Here is a 6,754-nt window from a genome sequence, read left to right as displayed (position 1 = left end):
TAGTTTCTAACTCTTACTGACTCATGACATCTTTATCATTGACCTACTCTTTCTTCTCAAATTAGCTTTTATTTACTCCTCTGTTTTTTCTAACTCAGTAAAATTATAAATGCTTTACAGACAGGGACTATTTTTCTTTTTTGTTCTTCAAACAATGCCTTATAGGCAGCTAGATGGTATAGATGATAGAGCATTGGTCTTAGAGTCAGGAGGATAGGAGTTCAAATCCAGCCTCTGGCATTTACTATCTATGTGACCTTGAGCAAGTCACTTAACTTTGATTGCCTGGCATCCAGGGCCATCTCCAGTCATCCCGGTCCATATCTGGTCACTGGACCTTGGCTCTGAAAGAGAAAGTGAGACTGGTGCCTTAGCACAGCACCCCCTCACTCAAATCCAATTCATGTGCTTGTCATGGTATCACCTGCCTGAGGTCGTGGTCTTCTTTGAAAAAATGAAAGATAAACATTATATGCATCAGGCACTTTCAAATATTTATTGAGTTCGAATAAATTGAATTGTGTTATTGATCCTCAAGACTATTAATTCAAAAAGAGACTTCTGCAGTGAAAAGGGTTTGGAGTTAGTTGGGTTTAGATTCAACACTTGGCATCTTTGACCTTAGACACCTAGTCATTTACCTCTGCCAGTCTCCAGTTCCTTATCTATAAAATTAGGAGATCCCTAAAACCATTCAGGCTCTTGATCTGTAATCTTGCTCCTATTCTCTCTGAAGGTACTTAGCCCAAATTACTGAGGAGCAGCAACTAAAATAGAAGTCAATCAGAAGAGTCACTATAGGGAAGTAATCCCTGGAGGAGAGGTTGGTCAAGGAGCAACTGATACTAAGCACAGAATACTGACAGGTAAAGGCCAAATCCTTCCCCCTTCCTAAATCCCTAACAATGGGACTATATAAGCCCCTGAGGACAGGGTGGACACCTCATTTCCTCCTGGACCACCAGGAGAGTCTCTTCATTATCTTGATTTCAGAAGCCATTCCCTGATACAAAAACATATCCTTTTTAATATTCTTCTGATAATGCTGCCTGGTTGTGAATATGTGAATCACTGAAATCTCTGAAGCCTCTAAATTGAGAGGAGTCCAAAAGGCATCATAATGGTCATTATAAAGAGTCTACAGGAAATTATCAGCTTTGATTTGCAAGCAAAATGTTGTTTAAAACAGAGATGTCAAACTCCCTGCAGCCACATATTGACTTAGAAAACCACAAATTAACATTACTTATGTTGGGTTGGAGCTTTATTCATTTTGTCAAATATTTTCCAATGATATTTTAATCTAGTCTGGACCCACTGAACCACTAGTTGGGTCACTGTCCCTGGATGCAAATTTGATGCCCCTGACTGTAATCCTGATATCCTGGGATGTGTGGTCAAAAAAGTAAATGGGCTGGTCACATAAAGAACAAGGTTGGATAAGTCAAACATTGCACTTGTAAAAAGACCTGGAGAAAGGCCTCAGCACCATAGAAGCACTCCTGATAGGACTCATAATGGGGCATGAATAAACCTAATATATGGTCCTAAGAAGTGATTGGGTTGTAAGAATTACCTATGATAAGATTATGGATCCATTGAAGTTAGAACGTAAATTAACTTTGACAATTATATTTTAAATGTTAAATGAATTCATCGTTGAGGGAAAAAATTATTGCCCAGTTTTACAACTCAACAAATATGGTATCTACATTGACACATATAGATTGTAGGGATTAGTATCAAGAAAGGTTTAAGAGATGGATTATCTAAAATTCCCTACATTTCAGCTGATTGGATAAAATTTGAAATGGCAATTATAACATTGAATAAAGCTGAATTTAAATTATAAAGAGTAATGGGGAAATTATATTTTGTCTGAATTTGTCATTGACAATAGGAGAGAATCAATATTCCATTTTTATGTACCAAATGTTATTACTTTTAAATTTATGAAGGAAAAGTTCTTTGAGTTGCAAGAAAGTAGAAAAATAATAATGCTGGAAAATGTCAATAACTTAGTAATGGCGTATGACAAATCAAATAAAAAGATGGATGAGAAGCAGTTTTAAATTCAATATCAAAGAAACTGGTTATTACAGCTATGTAGGAAAAAATGAATGGGAGGAGTAGGGAATATACTTTTTAAAAAAGACACATGAATCACTCTGGTCATGGTTTTGGACAAAAAAAATTCCTAAAAATAAATGTAGAAAGACAAGAATTTTAAGTACAAAAATAGATATCAATAAAATAGAAATTATAATGTGAGACCAAATCAAGACTAGACATATATGGAGACCAAATACCAGTACCTCCTTAATGGAGGAGATCAAGCAGATAGTAAGTTAATAAGCATCAATTAAATCCCTACCATGTGTGAAGACATAGTACTATGTGTTGGGGATTTTTAAAAGAAGGCAAGAATCAATCCCAGGTCTTAAGTAACTCTCAGTCTAATGAGAAAGACAACATGCAAATAACTATGTACAAAATTATACAAGATAATTTGGAGATAACAAGCAGAGGGAAGGTACTAACATTAATGGAGCTGGGAAAGGCTTCTTAGAGAGGTTGTGTCTTGGGAAGCCAGAGAAGTTAGGAGGTAGAGGTGAGGAAGAAGAGGATTCCAGGCAGCTGAGACAACCAGTGAAAACACCTGGAACTAGGAAACAGCATGTCTTGCTTGAGGAAAGAAAGGGCAATGTCCCTGGACTTGCAACTACACAGGAGTGAGTAAAACATAACAAACCTGGAAGAGGAATGGGACTTATGAGGGTCTGAGTGCCTCACTGAGGATTTATATGTGATCCTTGAAATGATAGGAAGTCATTGGAGTTTATTGTATTGGAGGATGATAAGATCAGACCTACACTATAAGAAGATCCTTTGACAGCTTTATGGAGGATGGATGACCAGTTGTCAGGTAGGATGCAGAGGACATTTTTAAATTATGGGTAAGATGACATGGGGTATTGGAAAGAGTCAGGAGAGACCAGGATTTGAATCCCACTTCTGACATTTAGTTGTTGTTATGAGCATGAACAAATCCCTTAATTTCTTTGAGCCTCAGTTTCCTCATCTGTAAAATAGGGATAATTTTATCTATAATATTTGTTTCAAGAAGTATCATAGAAAAGTGGATGGAGTGCTAGCCTCAGTATGCAAAAGACCACTAATACATACTAGCTATGTATGGACCCTGTCTTTTCACTTTCTCCCCCTGCCCCAGGCAAATCTTTCAAACTATAATTTGCAGCTGTATTTGTGTTGAATTTCTCAACCCAGTGCTCCCTATACTGATGAAATCACAGGTATGAAGGGAAAAACACTTCATAGAGCTATGGTGAGGCTCAAGTTAAAATAAGACTTTACAAACTTTAAAGTTCTATAGAAATGTTAATTAAGTGTTTTATTTGGATTAGGTAGCCTCTCAAGTCCCTTCTAACTTGGAAATTCTCAGGTTGTATGAAATAATGATTTCCTGAATAAAGTTTGGATTAAAGATCAAATTATAGAAACAAAAATTATAGTAGAGGGCAGCTAGGTGGCATAGTGGATAGAGCACCGGCCCTGGAGTCAGGAGTACCTGAGTTCAAATCCGGCCTCAGACACTTAATAATTACCTAGCTGTGTGGCCTTGGGCAAGCCACTTAACCCCATTGCCTAGCAAAACGCTAAAAAAAAATTATAGTAGAGAAAATCAGTATAAATATATCAGTTTAAAATGAGTGTGTAGCTCAGGGGTAAGTTTATATCTTTGAAGATTTATATTTTAATAGAAGAATAAAAAAATTGATGAACTGAATTTACAATTTGAAAATTAGCAACTGAATCAATTAATAAACCAAATTGAGTATAAAATGGTAACTTATCAGAATTCAAGAAGAAATTAATAAAAAGAAAAGAACAATTAAATTAATAAGTAAAATGCAGTTGATTGTTGAGAACAATGAAATTGATGATTCATTAACAAATTTACTCAAAGAGTGGATCTAAGTGAAACTATCAAATGAGAAAGGGAAAAGAAACACAATTAATGAAAAAGAAAGAAAATTATACTTCAGTACATTCATGGAGCTGATCAAATTAGGTTGCCTCACAACAGTGCAGAAAGCAAACAATTCAAGCCTTCTCATCCTTATGAGTCCTCCTTCATGTCCTCTAATAAATCTTCCCCAAAAAATTCAATGTGTTTGTTTCTTAGCATTTTATGATTATTAATGCAACACTAGGATGACTCATTTGTTAATTTGTTGATTTACTCTAAGACTTAGCCCGACTATTTTTCTGATCATACACATTTTCTAAACAATATTTTTGTATCATTGTATATAATTCAGTCACAGTCAGTAATAAGCTGACACCAATTTATGCCCATTCATATCTTCCTATTGCCTTTAGGGTCACCTACAATTTTATTCATAAATCACGGCTCTCCATCCTTTGCAGCTACAGATCATAATTGAAAGAATATTGGTGGGGGGCAGCTAGGTGGCATAGTGGATAGAGCACTGGCCTTGGAGTCAGGGGTACCTGGGTTCAAATCGACCTCAGACACTTCATAATTACCTAGCCTTGTGGCATTGGGCAAGCCACTTAACCCCATTGCCTTGAAAAATCTAAAAAAATAAAATAAAAAGAAAGAAAGAATATTGGTATTAAAAAATGGCTGGCGTGGCTAGGTGGCACAGTGGATAGTGTACTGGCCCTGGAGTCAGGAGTACTTGAGTTCAAATCCAGCCTCAGACACTTAATAATTACATAGCTGTGTGGACTTGGGCAAGTCACTTGACCCCATTTGTCTCTCCAAGATAGAAAGAAAGAGACAAGGGAGTAAATATTTATCCAGCACCTACTAAACTCTTTTAAATGTTATCTCTTATAACAATTCTTATAACAATCCTATGAGCTAAGTTCAATTATTATCCCTCTTTTACAATCCCTCACTGAAGCAGACAGTAGTGAAATAACTTGCCCAGGGTCATTGAACTGTTATGAGTCATGCTGGATTCAAACTCTGATCTTCCTAATTCCAGGTCCAGGGCTCTGGTCCATCTGCATGTTATATTCTGGACAACAGGAATTCTTCATCCATTTCTTTTTATCCTATATCGCCTATCAATACAATGCTCATCCTTTTTGCTCTCTTGTCATCATTTTCCACTATTTATCACCTTCCTGGACCGCTCTCTCTGGATTTTGTGACAATGGTCTTTGCTAGGTCTTCTCCTACCTGACTGACCTTTTGCCTCCTAAATTTCTTTTACTGAATCAATGTCCATTTAACAACCCCTAGCTGTGAGTGCTCCTCAACATTCTGTCCTGGCTATTCTTTTGAAGACAACTTAGATGTGCATTTTACTATAATCATACTACAATTCAAAGTATAAGGGTTTGGCTCTTGGCTTCAGCTTTGAAGGAAATTTTCTCTTTCTGTCTCTATAGGCTACTGTAAAAAAAGTTACACATTTCCATTTAAGGCAAAAGGAGGGAAGTCTTGCCTCATCATTTTTCTCTCATCCTTCCTCCTTCCCTTTTCCCTCCACCCAAGTCCCACTGAGATCTGGTTACTTCATTACAGAGGGGAAAATGTCAGTAAATGGAAACATGAGCAGCCTCTTTTAACCTCTGCTGGTTATTTCCATCTTAATTCTAGAGAAGGAGTCACAGAATCAGTGACAGAATTTGAAAGTAGAAAATAACTTTGGCATCCATATAGTCCAACTTACCTTCAAAAGGAATCAATCAGCCAAACAACAAGCATGTATTAAATGGCTACTAAGGACCTGATGGATGAGCAACCCTGAAGGGGACTGGCAAACCCTCCCACCAGAGGTGCTGCCTTCCTTCACTCATTTCAGTGAGGCTGGCACAGTAGCCACAGCACAGCTAAACTGCCTCTACGGACAAGCTAAACCAGGCTAAGGATCACTGTCAGTGAGTTAGAGGGATGTCTGCCTCAAATACATGAAGACTTCTCCTGGAGGAATGGTTACTTGAGAACAACTTGTCTCACTGGCCATGAACGCAGATGAAGTTGGAGTTGTGGAACACTTAGTTTGATGAGACCACTGAAGATGCCAAGGTCAACCACTGCATCTGGGGCCATCAACAATCATCTGGACTTTTGCCATTCCACTGGATTTTGATGGTTCTGGAAGAGATGAGGAGACTGACAAATTTGTGGGGTTCTGCCTCACTTCAATCCAGTTTATACACAAGTCAAGACATCACCCCCTGTGATAGCACTGGTCCACTGGTCCTCTTTGAAAACGATAATTATGTGTTAAGCACTGAGAATATAAAGACAACAGGGAAAGGCATTACCTTCAAGGAATTTGAGTTCTAATGGGGGAAAAGAGAGTGAGAGAGAGAGAGAGACTGTGAGAGAAAGAGAGAGGTAGACATATAGACAAGAGAGACAGAAACAGAGAGAGAGATAGAGACAGAGAGACAGACATAGGCAGAGACAGAGAGATGGAGAAAGAAATAGAGACAGGAAAAGAGAAGATAGATAGAGATGATGGATGGATGGATGGATGGATGGATGGATGGATGGATGGATGGATGGATGGATGGATGGATATATAATAACCAGATGTGGATATATGCAAGATATACCCATATCAAATATCAGGTAATCTTGGAGTAGATGACATTAACTAGCAGTTGGATAGAAAAGAAAGGTCTTCCACAGTAGATAGTGTTGAACAGACTCTTGAATAAAGCCAGAGATCCTAAGAGACAAACA

Source organism: Macrotis lagotis, chromosome 2 (assembly GCF_037893015.1).
Source record: "Macrotis lagotis isolate mMagLag1 chromosome 2, bilby.v1.9.chrom.fasta, whole genome shotgun sequence".
Classification (NCBI taxonomy): Eukaryota; Metazoa; Chordata; class Mammalia; order Peramelemorphia; family Peramelidae; genus Macrotis; species Macrotis lagotis.
Note: the sequence above shows the minus strand (reverse complement) of the source record.